This window comes from Malaya genurostris, chromosome 3, assembly GCF_030247185.1.
Source record: "Malaya genurostris strain Urasoe2022 chromosome 3, Malgen_1.1, whole genome shotgun sequence".
Lineage (NCBI taxonomy): Eukaryota > Metazoa > Arthropoda > Insecta > Diptera > Culicidae > Malaya > Malaya genurostris.
Genome location: NC_080572.1, coordinates 293,354,706 through 293,373,164, shown reverse-complemented (window position 1 = coordinate 293,373,164; position 18,459 = coordinate 293,354,706). Strand labels below are relative to the sequence as shown.

The window sequence follows — 18,459 nt, the reverse complement described above, 5'->3', positions numbered from 1 at the left end:
TTGACCTGCTGAAGTTTAAACGCAACGCAAGACACTGGATGTTTACAGATTCTACGTATCTCGCCCAACGACAGGCTAAATATGGTGATCTGTAGGAATACTGCGCTCGCTTAGAATTTCCCGATGGAACTGAAACCGAAAATAACTAAAAGTGCAAATGAAAGAAAAAACACAATTTTGAAACTACTGTTCCGCTTATGTCGATTTCGTTCTCATAATTCGCAAGCGAAGCTGAGAGTGATATTAATTTCTCGTCATTTTCGTCTATTTTATGTCAATGAAAATTACTTTTATTGGCTCTGCTCTAGAGTCGAGCGTATCAAGTTACAGTAGAGTGCTTTCAGACAATAAATATCGGCAAATTTCTTGTAAATACGAAAAATGTAACCAAGAAGCCTAGAAACATTTAGAAATAATGAGTTCTCTGTGCTCCTTGAAAGTCAATTCAGAATCTAATGAAGCTCCATGCATTCTTTCGAGAAATTTAAATCGTTCAGATAAATTAGGAAGAAGAACGGTCCGAGATGACTATCCTGAGAGACACCGGAGCTGACGGTGAAAGGTGAAGTCGTGCAGTCGTCCAATCATCACTATCATTTCACGGGCGGTCAAGTACGAGTGTAACTAAACAAGGATAGAGTGAGCCAGTAAATCCGAGTCTTTCTAGGTTGGATAGACTTAGACACACAGTACATAAACATGTTATCCCACGATAATTAGATACAACGTTTCTTTTTTCATTTTTTTGCTTTCTTTTTTTATAAACAGGACAGACATGATTTTTTCCATAAATCCGGAGAAGAACCAGAGCGTAAGGATAAATTGAACAATAAAGATAATGGTAGTAATAAACTATCGAAGCACTTATTTATCACAATGGATGGAACTCTATCTGGTCCAACACTTGATGAAAGCTTTAATTTTAAATACGCTGATTCGATAATGGAAGGTGTGATGATGGAGTGAAGACCTATTGGATAACGAATGGGGACATTTTTGGCAGCCTCAGAGACTTCTTGAGATGTTAAGTTTTCAGCGGAAAAAAACACTAGTCATGTGCACTTTAGCACAAAACGGTACATATGAGGTACCAAACCCCTAAATGACTACAATCTGTTGGCGGCCAGTATGTCGTCAATTTGTTTTGCTCTTTCGGCACGTCAGGATAGACATGGCACTTCGGTGCCAATAAGTGATTTGTAAGTAGCAAATACTTTACGTCTGCTCAGCGGTTTATGTTGAACCGTTAGGTGGCGTTAGCAGTTCAACATAAACTGAGTGATTTTGTCAAGAAAAAACCCCATGTGAAACTAGAACTTCATCTCGCACGCCCTGAAAATCGATAGTCGATTTATCAGTCATCTACTTTATAATACTAGCAGTGACAGAAGATTGAAAAATGAAAATACATTTGATTCAATTTAAATGGATCTTACAATGTCATACTTAATTTCACAAGACATTGATCAAAAATTGTTTGTTGATAGTCATGATCGCACGTCGAGTTCATCTCGGGCCAGTAGTTCAAAACATAAGACGTTCGTTCCACTAAGATCGTAGCCGTTTAAGTGTCCTGTACACTGAAGAATGGTTTGCTAATTCTGTTAAAACAGTAGTTCAAGTTTCGTATTAAAATGTAATACCCTTACTCCTTGAAAATACCAACGTAAAATGCACGATAATCAGTAAACAGCGTATGAAATTGTGGTTATTTCCTATTTTATATAGCTTGCATGCTTTTTCTTGACTAACTGACTAAGATGCAGTTTAAAAAAAGGAACATATTAGTTATGAATCAAGGAATACACATTTATTTAAATTATTTTTTATGGATCTGCACCGGCTAATGAATAACCAAAATTCATTTGTCATATCAGTTTCCGATAGCAGATAGCAGTATTCTTTCAAACTGCTGTAAAATGTCTATCATTTTATTGAAGATTTTTTTCTAGGTTAAAGTGCCGTTTCAATAAAAGAATCAAATTCAAATTTTTTGAATAATCTTACAGTAATATACAAGATTATGAGAAACTCATCATTACACTAAAGTTATGTTTTTGTATCAACAATCAATTCGATTAAAGTGAGCCAAAGTGAAATTCGAGTGCCGGTCGAGTTGGCCCGACCTAATCTACCCGAATACACAAGAACCATAAATTTAAACGACACAACTTCCGTAATAATCTAATCTACAGTGTTCAGACGTTGGTCGAAAGTTTTACTTTCTACCGCACCAGGGTATGTAGTAAAGTTTTTTGATCACTCTGTGATTAGCTTTATGATGGCCCGTTGACTTAACCAACGGGTGCTCTATTTGCGGCAGTCACTTTTAATGGCCGGGGTACGGGTTTCGATGCAACATACGTAAACCGGGAAGCCCTCACACGAACGGTGCAACGTCGGCTCAATAAATCATTCATTTCATCCAATCGCGTGGGGCTTTTTCTTGCTTATTTCCTTCGACGCGGAAACAACGGTTCCGCGCGCGACATTCAAAATCCTAAAAACCGTGGAGAAAGTACGAAAGGTACTATGAGTGCAGTGTCAATAAGATTACATACCGGCGGATGCGGCGCCATAATGTCAGTTTTTGCATAAAATACTAGTTTCTATTTCCTCTCTCTCTCTCTCTCTCTCTCTCTCTCTCTCTCTCTCTCTCTCTCTCTATTTCTCATTTTCATCGCAGTAGGCAGTAAAAGGTTCGATCATCGAATGCTATTTTGCTGAAATCATTCGGTGTCTTTTTCCTGTGCTTCGAATGTTTTCACGGAGAGCTTATTATTCGAGCCGCCAGTGACAGTGACAAGCTATAAAGTATTATTTGCTCCAAGTATTGGATTAATCGAATTAAAAATCCTATCACTTTCGAACGTCGGTCGGCGAAATGGTCCAAATGAGACCATATGTCTTTCGGTTCAATATCTCGGATCGGATTGAACAGACCCGGTAATTTACCGATCCGTCCGTCCGTCCGTCACGGTACCTCGGTCGTTTGGGGATGTTGTAGCGAAAAAGAGAGATTGAGAAAAGTGACAGCGGGGATCATCTGTTATTTCCCAACTGGAAAAACTGGCACTGATTCGAATTAACCTCTTTCGCTCTTCGGTCGGTCTGATTCCAGTGAAAGCCCCGAGACTGGTAGGTGCAAATCCGTTTGACAGCGTCATCAGCAATGCTTAGCCAGTTCCTTCAATTGATGTGTGCTAGTTGCCAAAGGTGGAACCGTCACGGATCAGTCATTCACTCGAACGCAGCCTGTTTGCTTCGAATATTAGCGATTTGCAATGGAAATACTGCCTGATACGTGTGCGGTCCAGCACAAAACATTGTTATAATCCACCCCTTCAACTTGTTTGTCACGCGATAAAATGCAACCGCTAGTTCACTGAACTTGACCATAAATGAAAAGTTGCAGCTACGGCATACGGCCACAGAAGCTGTCACAAGCTATAACATTTATGTGGTTTCTATCTAAAACGGAATCCACAATGTGACAGCACCAGAAAATCCAATTAAGCGTTTTATAACTGTATCGGTTACGTCGTTGCCTTATCGAGTTATGCTTTCATTCTTTCGACACCCAACTTGGAGAGACTCGGCTCGCTCGAAACAATTTGTACCGAGCTTAATCGATGATCAGCCATCAGCCATTTCTTCCGGAGCTTACTTAAAAAAAAGTACGTGGCAAATCTTGGTCATGGTAGTTTTTATCACGTTCGATCACGAGTGCAAGTTTTAAGCAAGTTCACAGTATTAAGTGCTTCATGAGTAATAAATTAAAATGAGTCATTGAAAGTCAACAACATCGTCTTCCCAGTCCAGTACCTTCGGGTGGACACTATCAACCGGACAGTTTCGGAAACTTGCTTTTCCATTCTCAGCGATTGCAACATCACGAGCCGATGATCGAAGTGAATGCCATCCACCGTATTTCGAACTTGATGGCCGGTGAAAAAAAGTTTGGGCGCATCGCATCGATGGTGCAAGTTCAGTCGAAATACAAGCCCATAACTTATGCCGGTATGACTTATGGCAAACGGATAGCAATCGACTAGTGTTTTCTTGTTTTCGTTGCTTGGCTGCGCCGATGATGACATTTCGCAGCTGGAGGGAACGGAAAGTGATACCCGTTACCCGGTGCGACTTCGCTTGTTGGATAGGTTAATTAATCACATTACAAAATTGCCGGTGTTTGAAATTAACACAACACAGATTTCAACCAAAAACGTTTTCGATTCTCTGTTTGCACGGGAAACACTGGAAACTGTATCCATTACTATTTTGGATTCATGGAAGGGTAGTATCACGAAAGTAGCTGATTTAGGGTAAAGGTTACCTGTTTTACCTTATCGAGGCCGCACGCCCCCTGACGAGCAAAAATTTTTGATGAAGCCAAATTGCAAGCATTTTACAAAGATATTGAGACACGCTGGTATGTACTTGGTCATGCAACTTACTCACCACACTTGGCTCCATCAGACTATCATCTTTTTGCCTCGTTGAGCCTCTTTGAGCCACGCACTTTCTGGACCGCCTTTTTTATATAGTTTTCTATAGGGGATACTGATGGTTTCGTTGAGGAGGATGCTTCATTGTTGTTGATGGCTATCTCCGATGTACTGGGGTTTGTTAGGGTTGCTGTTGTCCTTTAGTGCAGATGTCACATAAGTAGGTAGAGCCTTCTTGAAGTGCATGCGTAACAAACGTAAGTCATTTATAATACCGGGGAAAAAGTTCTTATACTTTTCGATGGAAAGGATCTCTCCATACTAGGACATAGTTTTGCGAATAAAAGGATCACAGAAGTTTTAGGGTAAGTCATGCACACGCACTTCTATAGCACTATCTTCCATATACACTGGTATGTTGTATTTGATGTTTTCATGTTCCACATAGTGCACATGTTTTTTTGTCTTCAACGAATTGAATTGCATCCAACTCTTTATGAAACTAGACAAAATAATTTGTCATGTTGAAATGAAATAAATGCACTCGTTTAATATCCAGATGCATTTGCTTCTTAAGAAAACCTTTAAGTTCTCGTATCGAATGTCGAATTTTGCACTGCTTGAAGTCAACAATAATTAAAGAATATAATTAGGTTGCGTCGGTAGCTTTTGATTATTTTGTTCATTCATTTCGAAATCGTTCTATTGTTCACTACACAATACTGTACTTGATTTCTTCTGTCCCGAACAAAAGCGGTTTCATTTTATCGACTGACTTAGATGAGATGTGAAAGTAAACTGGGCCGCGCCTTGATTCATACGAAAATTTGCGAAAAATATACACCCAAATTACCTGAGACATGGAAAGTGATGGAAAATAAAGGAACTATAACAGTTTCCTTACAATTAATTAATTAGTGAAGAAAGATAATGCAAAATTTCTGGTTAGATTGATCTTGATTAGGAACAGTGTTTGTCTTGATTTGTATTTGTTTTATAGCCGACGAAATTACACCAATATCCCGAATGTATGCAATTTTATCTTTGTACATACTTTCGATACGGATTTCGATATTTAAGCTTCTCTTCGCCAAGTTTGTGTTCAAGTTTTGAATGCAAGCAGTTATTTTTATAGTGTTAAGTTTCTCTACCATACTGCGATTTCGGTTTAAGCGATAAACTTTTTCTCATTATCAATCGAGTTCATCTTAAATAAATTAGAAATTATTCTTAAGGTCTGAGGACAGAGGGTCACGTGTTGAGTTTTAAATCGACCACGTGGCTCGCTCAATTCCCTTTGTGCATCGTATTTCTCTTGTACTCTCTCGTATATGAGCAAACTGTACCGGGTTGCCAGATTACATTTTATTATTTTGATGAGAAGTTTGATTACATTAATCTGTCGTATGGGTTGGACATTATATGGATTCCAATGAACAATGAAAAAATATCCAACTTTCACAAAGATTGAATGTCTGTGTGTTTGGCAGCTTTGTCGAGCCAATTTTATTTCTCTCTCCTTTTTCAGAATACAACACGACCGCTAAATTCAATGAATCATTCTGAAAATTTCACAGAATATTCTCAACTAAATTTCGAAGACATTGTCAGGTGGGTTTTTCTATATTCTGCACCATTTCCAAGAAAATTTAATTTGAAACGGGAAAAAAGCAAAAAATCTACCATTTTACGGTACTGTCCTCTGCCCTTAAGTTCTCAAAATTGACCCTGGGGTAGTTGTCAATTTCTCAGGCGAAATGACATAACATGGAATTTCATGCAAGCTTGCATGACACAAGACCAGAGCATACCAATTAAAACTTCAAATCGTTTTATGGCACTTTTTGTTTTGCTGTCTAGCAACAACCTGCCTCTAACAAGCTACGCGTAGGACTGAAACGTTAGCTTTTTTTTGCATAAATATCTGTTTATTAAACTTATTTTTGTGTATTACATCAACGTTTCACAGTACAAGTGTTTTGACTCGTTGGCCTTTCATCTTTGTTGTTCATACGATTCGTTATTAGTAATAGGTGTTTTAGTTACTCTTGTTTTACATACTAACGTTTAATCATACTATTTATTTTAATTATTAATAAAATATCTACCTATTTATAACTATTCCTAACCTAATACGTACAAATTTTGAATTATTTGTATTACAGAGAATGAGCACCTCTCTTCAAATTTCGTGCAGTATTGTTCGATTTTTTGTTCTAGTATATCCAGAGAGGCCATATCATGTACTTCACTAGTCCTTGTCCAAGGGGGTAAATTTAGAATCATCTTTGAGGTCTTACTTTGAATGCGCTGAAGCCTAAGTTTGTGGGAAACGTTAGCTCTAATTTCGCATCTATTTATAGATTCGCGTGCTTTCAACAGCTTCGCTTTTGCATCGATTGACCAATCAGAGCGATGCTTTCCCTTTGATATATCGCTTACTCCTTCAAAACCGTCGTCTATGGCAGGGAAATCCGGTATGCCGGAGATTTTTAGCAGACAAAATAGGGCACTGCTCGCTACTAATCAAAATTTCAATCATATATAATTGAAAATACGTTAACGAGTGCAAGTGTATGATTTTATGTTTACCATTTACCGGTGTGTTCTTCTGTGGTTCAGTCGATATACGGACCTAATATATGATCTAATGATCGTCGGTTCAAGACCCAGTTGCTACCGCTTTGAGCATCAAGCCATGTCACTTTTAATTCACACAATTTTGCCTGTTCTTAAATGTAAATTAACGTAAACAGGTTGTTTTTTCGAACTGTGTAGTTCAGAGACTATCAGAGCAGTCCTACTCATACCTGGACCATTTTTTACCAAAAATCCAATTTGAGCAGATAACCCTCCCGACTGAAACCCGAGCCTCCCATTGAACCCATCCAGCCAGCCGTGCAACCACAGTTTTTTTAACCATCAAGTGTCACTTAGCATGTAAATAAGCAATCTGTCGCCTTTCATCCATTCCATTTATTCCCCCTCTTGGCCTTGTCAGTCAGCAGCCAACCGAAACCTGATAGCCTGATCCAGGCCGGCATGGCGTCCAAAGTCTCCGGTTGAACCCGGTCCGTCCGAAGGGGTGTCAGTGTCCTTGGGTATGAGATGCGCTCAACAAACGATGCATCGTTAAACAAACACAGCATCCCGCGCTTGCCATCGTCTTTCTTCCTCTTCCTAGAGCTAGTCGGAAAACAGACTGTCGGTGCTGTGAGCCGCGGTAGCCATTGTCTGCGGTTTTATCTTGACTAATGCCGCGGTTAGCATATCTGGATAGGCAGACATTGAAATAATTCTCCTGGATATCCCGTGAGGAACCGGCGCACACTTTCAACAATGTGGTTTTGTTATCATTCTGTGTGGTTATTTTGCATCGTTTCTATCATTTCAAAACGTTGAGGTGCTGGTTTGAAACAAACGATTTTCTTTAGCAGCGCGCTTGCTTCCCCGTTTTTTGCTTCTTCATTTTGTTTGTTTCCAACAGAATTGCTGTCAGCTGTTCTCGTGGCAGAACCTCACTAAACAGTGCAGCAGTGTGTTATGCAGTCGACTGCATAATTCGTCGGCCGCACAGGTTTCACCACATTCCTCATAATTTGACTTCTATAACGAACCGGCAAAGAGAGCAAGAGATGCGAGTTAATGCCCTCCGGTTATATATTTAGCATTTTATGATTGCGCGTCGCATAACTTAGCAGTAATGATGGTGGGAGCACGATGAAATTATAGAACGAACATAAATCGGAAACGACACGAAAAATCAAAATGACAAACGATATTCTCAGCTAACATGGCAACATGACAGATCAAAACGGCTTTGATGCACTTGTGGGGCATTTTACACTTCAATAAAAAAAAACAGGATTTCAGTGGCACAACCAGAAATCACCCACCGGTAAATTGTTTCGACCGATTCCAGCCACGTCGGATGCCTGATGGTGCCAACGGAACCGTGACAGTCACTCTGGTGTCGACAGTGGTCTGTATTTCAAAGGTCAGAACCAGGTGCCATTCAATGTTACCGTACGTATGGCGGATGCCATTCAACCGGATCGGACAAGGCAAAACAATATGTAGGAGAGAAAATACTGCAATATCATTATCGATTTTACCGTCATAGAGAGGCCCGTTACCCTGATGCACCTGCATTTTTCCTTGTAGTCACATGCCCAACCACATTCTCGGACTCTGTAGCCTTACTCAAGGTGAGAATTTAGATGATTATAATTTAATAAAATGAATACTGATTTCCGGTTTGAAAAAAGATCGACCAGAGAGCGTATAGAATTTTAGCAGTCGTTTTGTATTCTTGGTACAAACGGATATTAGTTTGACATTGAAAATTTTCTATTACGGAAAATTAGGCTACTATTTCGTTGTATCTTTCGTACAGTAACATTTTGCAAAATCTCGAATAGAATTTTATTATTTGAAATTTTGCATGAATACGAAAAAACCGTACACTGTAAAAACTGGTAGATTGCCTAAGACTTTACCGAAGACACTAAATCAATCCATTTTTTTAATGATATGTTTATGAAAATGTACAAGGAATTGTTACTTAGAGCCATCTCAAAAGTGACAAACTTCGCAAAAAGACCCTAGATGGATATTTGGATTTCACAAAACAAAAAAAAATTACGATTCGTTTTCGGAAGTCGGGACGAGCAGTCGCCTTCTCAACCAACTACAACAAATCACAGTCAGCTTCTGAATACTGGATATGCATTCGGGAACTGATCCGCCTAAAGTCTGAACTTAATTTCCGGTTTAGAAATTCGAAATCAGTCTCAGTTTTAGAACTTAGTTCCCAAAAACAGAAATTCAGAAATTAAAACTAAGACTCTGGAACTGATCTGGAATCAAGAATTTTGAGGCAGAAATTCATCTCCATCTCTTTTGAAACAAAATTCCAGATATGAATTTTTGATCTGAATTCCGAATCTGAATTCGAAGCAGATTTAAATTCCTGAATCCAGTTTCAGAATTTAATTCCAGGGTGGCAAGTGAATTTCCAATTTTAATTTCCCGGTTTTCCTGTTTTTTTCCCTGTTTTTCCCGGTTAGCGACATAAAATTCCCGATTTTTGGAATATACTCAAATCGCATCTGTTTAGTTTTGCCTTTCTCATATAGAAAGGTTATGCAATCACTCTGAAAACCGACTTTTTAACCGAGGCTTGGAGGGGATGCGGATGAAATTCAGGAGCTCCGTATGGCACTGTGAGACCTTTCATTTGAATCTAAATTTATAAAAGATGGATGAGCGGTCTCTGAGAAAATCGATTGCACGTTTTTAGTTCATTTTGCACATTATACCCCATAACTTCCGAACCAGAAGTCGGATCTTGATAAAATTCAATAGCAACTTATGAGACTACAAGATCTTCAATTTAAATCTTAGTTGAAGAAAATCGGTTGAGTGGTCTCTTAGAGTGCACTCGATTTTCTCGGATATGGCTGCACCGATTTTCACAAACTTAGATTCAAATGAAAGGTCTCTTGGTCACATAGAATGCTATTAAATTTTACCCGGATTCGACTTCCGGTTCGGGAGTAACGGGGTAAAATGTGCAAAAATATGAAGAAAAGGTGTACTCGATTTTCTCAGAGACCACTCAACCGATTTTATTCAACTAAGATTTAAATTGAAGGCCTTGTAGTCTCATAAGTTGCTATTGAATTTTATCAAGATCCGACTTCCGGTTCCGGAATTATAGGGTAAAGTGTGTTAAATATTGTACACCGTCACTTTAACCGGTGAAACAAAATACGCAAAAAAAAATCTAAACTGGACTCAAAACTATTCTGGCTATCTTGGTTCCCGGTTTTCGAGTAACGACGGGAGAAGATAGCCATATGCTCAAAATTGGATCTCACTCACTTTTCTCAGAGTTTGCAGAACCGATATTTCCAGTCTTAGGGTCCAATGAAAGGTTACGTCTTATGGTCCTACCAAAAATTACTGCATGTTTTCGGATTCAACAAAAGAGAGTACTTCAAAACTTCAAATTTGAATGAAAACCAGTACAGTTTGTACGTCATGTTAATTGGTGGCCGTACGAAAAGACTTCGACCGTAGAGCCGACTGGTTCTCGGGTTACGGTGCTGGAATTACATACACTTCGTTTTCTTAAGGATGACCTACGCGAGCAAAGCATTGTTTCATTATGTATGTTATACTAGTTAATGCATAAGCAATCGCTCGGTTTCTTTCAAAAATCGAAGAGAAAAATTTTGAATAGAATACCACAGTATTATATTAGAATACCATTTAGGTTTTCAAATTAAGCAATGATTAGTTCAATTAGTTATATATTCTACCACCTTAGAACTAACCGATTAGGGTACAGATCTCATATCGTATGCAATGTAAACCCTGAAATAGTTTTGGGAAATATGGATACAGTCATACATAATTTAAATCATTACATTATTGAACTTAGGAATGTATCATTACCAAAAGCTCAAACTAAATTCAATTCTCCTTCATCTACTTGAATATAAACGTTCTTGTGATCCTACTATGAAATAGTTGAGAACCTTTAAAAGATAATTTAATATAGATTAGGCGCTGAACAAATCAATCCATATTCTAAATCGTCTCCTAAGAATTTTTTAAAATTCTTTAAAATTGTTACCGATATTACCTTGAGACATTGGCATCAATTTTGCAACTGTGCTGAATACTTATTCTAAAGCTTAATAAAAATTCAACAGAAGCATCCAAATCGTCTTTATTTTTCAAAACGAGCTTTCATTGTTCTATTGATTTAAAATTACTGTTAAACATTTTAAAGCCGTTGGACGAGACATGGGGTGTTGGCACAATTTTCAATGGAATGTTCAACATAGAACCTGAGTATCTCGCTCAAACGCAAAATTTGGTATTGTCTTCTAATTTTCAATTGCAGAAAAAAAATCATAATTCTAACAACTGTTACTTATAATTAGGCTAGTAATATTTTTCCCGATTTTTCACTAAACTACCAACTTTGTCTCGGTTTTCCCGGTCACTTGAAATTCTGTAATTCCTCAATTCCGATTTTGAATGCATGTTGGAACTAAATTCTCGGATTTTTAAACTGAATTCAGTACCAGAATTCTGATTCGGCATTCAATGTCCGAATTCAGTTCTAGAACTGAATTCGGAACCTGAATTCTGAAAAGCAGTTCAGTTTCAGAACTCCAGATCAAAATTATTGAACTGAACTCTTAATCTGGACTCCAAATTTAAATTTCAGAACTGAATTTCAAACTGAACCTGTTCCAATCTAGTTTTTGAACTCAGTTCCAGTTTCTTAATTCTGGTCCAGAAAAGTATTCGAATTTATTAGTTGATGACCAATAAAATTCACTTTTGCTATATCTGTGTTCGATTACTGGCCCTGGAAGCTCCGAAAGTAGTGGATCAAAAAACCTGGGAATGAAATTTACATTGATTTGATGTCAGAAAATAGCATACTTAACCGTTTGACTATAACGCAGAATCACAGTTATCTTGCACGAATTTTTAATGATTTCTATTTCTAGGTATATTGAAGGAGCCAGTGTGAACAATTTTTTTTAATAATTTTTATTTATATCGTTGATTTATACCCGGCTTTAACATAGTCTTTTTAAAAATAATTTTTTTGTATTAGGAACAAAAAATCAATTTGGAATGGAATTTGAAGACAATCTGCTAGGATATTCGTTCAACGTGGTTTATGAATGGTTCCATAGAAAACTCAAACTAGATCGAAAAACAAAATACCGCATATGTATGTTTTCCTGTTTGTACATGAGCTGCTTACAACCAATTCAACTACAAGCATTTTAAATTGATATTTTTCTTAACCTGACAGAAACATAAATACAAAACACTGACAAACTGCGGTTCACTATACACTATTCAATTATATTCATGCTTCGTCTTCGACTCAACAGTGTATATCAGTTTGAACTGAACTACTAGTTAATTACAGTAGTTCAACTTGAACCGCTAGGTAGACAAAAACTTCGACTAAAAACTGATCGTATCAACAAAATTTAAATTAAACGAATCGAAGTTTATTATAACTATGAAAAAATATTTGTTATATTCAAACCCTAATTTTAAAAAAGTATAGTTTCCAATCGAAATGGTCCTAATTAATTGGTTGTCAAACTCCGATCCGAACTATTACCCGAGCTGCCAATTGTCCCTCAGCAGTATAATATTCCGTTTCCCTTTTTCTTATCAGATTTTCTCCATTTTTATTTCGACTGTCGACACAAAACGCCTGTACCTACGTAAATGCAATAAAACTAGGGTCGAAAACTTCGGCACTCACCAGACTTTTTTTCCGATCGCTCCCTTTTTCGTCTTTTGCAAGGACCGTGCTATCCAGCCGCTGAAGCAAACACCAAATTTCACTATCCGAACGCGAGGTCAAATTTCAACTCGAGATAAAATTCGCACTTTTCTATCACAATTTCTTTTTTTCCAAAATATCAAAGATCACTTTCAATTAATTTTTCACTCTGAATTTTTCGCTCACTTCATTTTGCAATTTATCCAACAAGCTTTATTATCTTCCTTTATTATTGTTCAATCACACAATCTTTTCAATTCTTTTAACAACTGTTTCACTTCACGTTTCTTCATCAGTTTTCACTTTTGAACATATAATTAATAACCACTGTGCTCATTTATTCACACCACCATCACAAAGAAACGAAAAACTTCAGGAGTCAGAAATGTGTAACCGAAAAAAGTTTTCATCAATGAACAAAAAAAACGGTTAGGTTGACAAACGCGTTACAAACAAACCACACGAGTAAACTTCATCCAACGGTTTCTGAAAGGCAACTGTCGCAGCACGAAGCCAACCGAACGCACGAAAAGTGACAGCCCACCGAAAAATGCGAGCGGGAAATCATAACATATTACTCTCGGAAAGCGTGATCCGTTCTGAGATGCATTCGAGCTGCATATCGCGCTGAGAGAAGGGGAGAGCAGTAGAGCGCAAACAAGCCGACAAATACGAGTACGAATGTGATACGAAAAATGACAGCTAATCGCGTCATCCTACTTCTACTGTTTTACAGTGGGTTTGGACGAGGGGCTTGAACAATACCGTGGAACTAAGAAAGCGGCCACTTTTGGTTGATCGTTCAGTGTGAATATATTATATTTTTGTGCTGAAAAGTTGAAATGAGATTTTTGTATTTCCTGTAAATTTAAAAAAAAAATTAGAAAAAAGAATAAATAATGAGAAGCTTAAGAAAATCTCCCGTAAAACTAATCAAACAGATCGAATCATAAAAATATCTTTTATTTAGTGGTAACCTCGTTTGTTATGGTATGTGTTTGTTTCAACGATAAACACGATTTGCGTTCCACTACAAAGTATTGTAGACAGATGATAATATTTGTTATTGCAATTGCATTTACTATTACAGCTATTTTTTTTACCAAATATTGCAGTAATACAGCAATACAGATGTGAATATTATACTCATTGCTTCTTGTAAAGCAACACAATCGATTTATTGATTCATTATTAGTGCGTCGAACAGATAATATATACTACCTCGAACAAAAAGTTGCCGGAATCACCACCGTGTGGCGCTTCCAGTCACCCGATTAGTTATTTTTTTAAGTTACCACATCTGTCACATGATATTCCATCAAATTTTCAGCTTGATACCTGGACATTTATGATAGTTACACCAAATACAAATTATAATACGGAGTACTCCGACAAATTTTCAAGGACACATTTTGCATCGTGCGGTACATTGTCATGATACACTGTCAGAGTGATAATGTACTTTAACGAATTTCCTATAAAACTAGCAACACTGAAGGGCAAGAACAAGTTCACTATAATTACTGTTTATTATAGTGAAAAATATGTAAACATATTACTTACATATTTTGATCCTTAGGAAAACTATGGAGCAAAATTTCGGACGACCCTGATCGTGTGTCACATCCCTCTATTAAGCAATTTCTCACCATTTCGAAAGCTTCTCGGTTTATTAGCCGGCGATATTTAGACTGATTGTTGCAGTTTAATACAGCAACGATAAACAAACAAGTTTGTTTTGCACCGTAGCAACTAGCATAAAGCGTTGCCAGAAACGATCTCCTTTCACATTTTCACACTATCGCAACGAAAGGGAGATATTTGCTAGGCTTACTTGTTCATGCTGTGAACCAAACATTGACGATTCGTTTATATGGGATTTAGGGGTATTATTATTTGTATTTGGTTACACAGTATTGAATACATTTGCGATTGTGCGTGTTCAAATTCTCAAAATGGAGTTGAATTTGCAACAACGAGTTTGCATTAAATTTTGTGTTAAAAACGGTTTCAATGGTACAACGACATTCCAAATGTTAGAAAAGTTTTTCGGCAACGATACTCTGAAGAAAATAGTCGTGGCACGAACGTTTCAGAAAGAATGAGCCGCGACCGAAAAAACCACGTCGTTTTCAGTCGAAAAAGAAGGTGATGCTCACATTAATCAATGGTATTGCGTATCATGAATTCCTTCCACAAGACCTAACCGTCAACAAGGAGTATTATTTGGGTGTTATAAGATGTAACTCGTAGATCTTGCACCACGATAACGCACCGTCACACAATGGCATCGTTAACCGTAAACATTTGGCTACAAACGAAACGAATACCATTCGGCAACCACCGAATTCACCTGATCTGGCTCCCTGCGACTATTTCCTATTCGGTCGACCCAAGAAACCGCTCCCTGGAACGCGTTTCGACACCCGATATGAGATTATGAAAAAATCGCAGATGGCTTTGATGGCCACATCGAAACCTGACTATAAAAAATGTTTCGAGGGTTGGGTCAAACGCTGGCATAAGTGTGGTGAAGTCGATGGGGAATACTTTAAAGGGGACAATATCGATTACGGTGAATAATCTGTATTTTTAATTTGTTTAAATAAGTTCCGGATACTTTTTGATCAAGGTAGTATTATTGTCGTGAATACGACTTACTTTACTATGGGGTGCCTTTTCAAAATTTACCCTCTGAGAGAGTGATAAGTTTTTGATCGTGAATATCTCCTGTTGTATCTAACGAATCAACATAATTTTTACTACATGCCATCGGAAATATGATCACAATTTCATGATAAAATTTTCAGTTTTGTGACATAATCTCAAATAATTCAAAATTAAACTTTTCTGAAATGTTTGGTATAAACGAGTATCAAAGAGGATAATTCATAAGGCGCGTTTGCCTTTCTTGTATTTTTAAAGCTCATAGCTCAGTGATCTGTGAAAGGATTTATATAATCTAACTACCAATAGAATCGAAATTTTTCAACTTAAACGTGTATAGCAAAATCAGAACGCGTTCTGAGGAAGAGAACAAAATATCTGCTGCTGTACAACAAATCGTTCGAGGAAACTGTTCCGAACAGTATTTAGTATCGTAGTGAGTTCCACAATTTGGTCCTTCTGAAAGGCAGGAATGAATCCCGTACAGCACCCTGATTGTTTCTTTCAATGAAATGCAAATCCGAAATGAAATATTCGACATTAAAATTCTGTATGCGGCTATTTTTATAACCGTTTGGACCGCCCATTAGTGAAAAAGCTACAAACTAAATCACATAAAAAAAAACCTCTTAACAAAAATTGAATCAGTTTGAATTCTATCGCCACTGCGAGCAGATGTGTTTTGTGTCGTCTGCACAGTTAGTTTCGCTTACGACAAGAGCGATTACATCACAGCTGCCAGTCATTAGCATTGGTGAAAAACAACGGTGGAGAGCATTACACAAAATCAGCCTTTCTAATGGCTCTAAAAGTTTTCTAAAGAACTATTAGGATTTGTTGTTCGCAAATCGAAGGTAATTATCCTCAGTTTAGTGCAAATCAAGAACAGTTTGGTTAGATTTGTGCACTTTTCGCTGTGTGAAATTCACAGTAATCGAGATCAAGTGAAGCCTTCTTTGTTTTTGCGAAAAATGTGAAAAAGGGGAATGCTTGCACAATTCATACAATCAATCAACTAAGTGATATTCGGAAAAGTGATGGGAGCGTGCGTATTCACGACATCCAGTTATGTCTCTGACATTACCCACCCGCCTTTTTTTTTGTTCAAACTCTACATAAAACACGAGGAAAATTTTTCACTTGTAACAACGAGTACAATAAACTACTGAGGTTTGTAATTTCTGAAAAGTGGCACAAATGTGGAATATATTATGAGGAAAAATGCATGACTGACTTCAATACAGCTATGGCTCAATTGGATAAAGCTTCAGGTATTCTCTAGGATACAATTATATTCATTCATCGATAGAGTTTGAATCAACGTTGAATAAATGAAACGAGAGCAATGCAAAATATTTATGTTTTCGTCTATACCTTTTGACATTGTCGATAATACAGTTGGATGAGCACTCTCAAATAATTTTAAGTAGTATTTTGCTGCAAAACGTTAACAGAACAATACTACAAATGGTTCGAGTGGTAATTGTTAATCAGAGTGTATACAGACGTGTATATATGTGGAGATATTTCACTGTACGAGAGTAATGCTAAAATGGATTATAAACAAACCATTTCATTTATCGTTTTCACAGAAAAATTGTTCGGGAAAATTGCTGTTTTTGTATGGTAACGTTACTTAACGGTATATTGTAAAACCAGGCCTGACAGTAACGAAAATAGTTTCTGTAATATGTAATAAATCTGTATCCTGCATGAAATCCGCTTTTACCTTGGACCTTGAAAATCGAGTTTTTCGCAGACTTTCGTCAAAATATACAGATTATTGAAAATGCCGCGACCTTTTTTATGCTCGTCAAGTCAGTTATACTTGGTAACTGCAGATTTTTTTCGGATACATAGACTTTTGCAACCCTGTTTTCACCTGACATATGTGAGTACTGTCCCAACTAAAGGAATATTGGAAATGACCAGTAAAACGATAAAAGAACCCAATGTCTGTTAGTATGGGATAATAATAATATTGAAATGTTATAACATTTGCTTAAGCCAAATAATGACACTAAACATATTTATATGCTAAACTTTTGAAGCACGAATGAAGCGTACTTAGTTTTTTAGAATAAATTCCAAAAACTTGAAAAGTATTCAGAGAAACACATTTAAAAAAGTGTTAATTCACGGTTGATTTTTCAGAGGGTCGTATGATCAAGTGACAGTTTCTCTGTTTACTTTCTCTTTCGATTATTGTGACGCGATTGGGAAGATTTTCTTGTATTTTTAAATTCTGTTTAAAATTCGAGGGCTTCGGGTATCAGTTTATATAAAGAGTTGAAACCGCTTGGTAATTAAAAGAAAAAAAGGAAACTAGGAGCAACTGTCAATTGCTCAATGATATCGTATGATTTTTAGCCACAAGAATATCGTATGGGAATCATAAAACCGCCTTAAGAAGTCAGGAAAATTGGAATTCCAATGAAAAGCATTATGAAATTCATACAAAATTTTTCGGAACATTGTTCGAATAATGACAAACATAAATCCTCTCATATACTGTGGAATTCATAAGTAGTTCGTATGAAAACTATATTTGTGATAGATCTTAATTGAACTTCGAATGCATTTTACTATTTAATTGAAAATATATGTTATTTTTCTATGAATTCCAAATTTCATCAGAAACATTCTCCAGTTGTAGTTGGCGTTCCTATTCCGAATATTGTAGCCGCGTAGATTCTTCTTGCATTTGCATGGAACCAAAGTGCTTGAGGAGCATCGCCTGTCGCTGATGCAAGAGCCGGATATTCAGAAACTAGAGCCTGTGCTACCATATTTTTGTAAAGGGTGATTTTTTAAGAGCTTGAGAACTTTTTTAAACAATAAAACGCATAAAATTTGCAAAATCTCATCGGTTCTTTATTTTAAACGTTAGATTGGTACATGACATTTACTTTTTGAAGATAATTTCATTTAAATGTTGACCGCGGCTGCGTCTTAGGTGGTCCATTCGGAAAGTCCAATTTTGGGCAACTTTTTCGAGCATTTCGG

General features: G+C 37.0%; 1 protein-coding gene across 1 annotated transcript in view; it reads right to left on the bottom strand.

Moving 5' to 3' along the window:
- The window catches only part of LOC131439474 (uncharacterized), a 132,357-nt gene extending 119,058 nt beyond the window's left edge, over positions 1–13,299 (bottom strand). The window contains exon 1 of the mRNA XM_058610517.1: positions 12,766–13,299. The gene's annotated coding sequence lies outside the window, so the exon portion shown is untranslated. The remainder of the gene's footprint in view (positions 1–12,765) is intronic.
- Between the last annotated feature and the right edge of the window lie 5,160 nt (positions 13,300–18,459).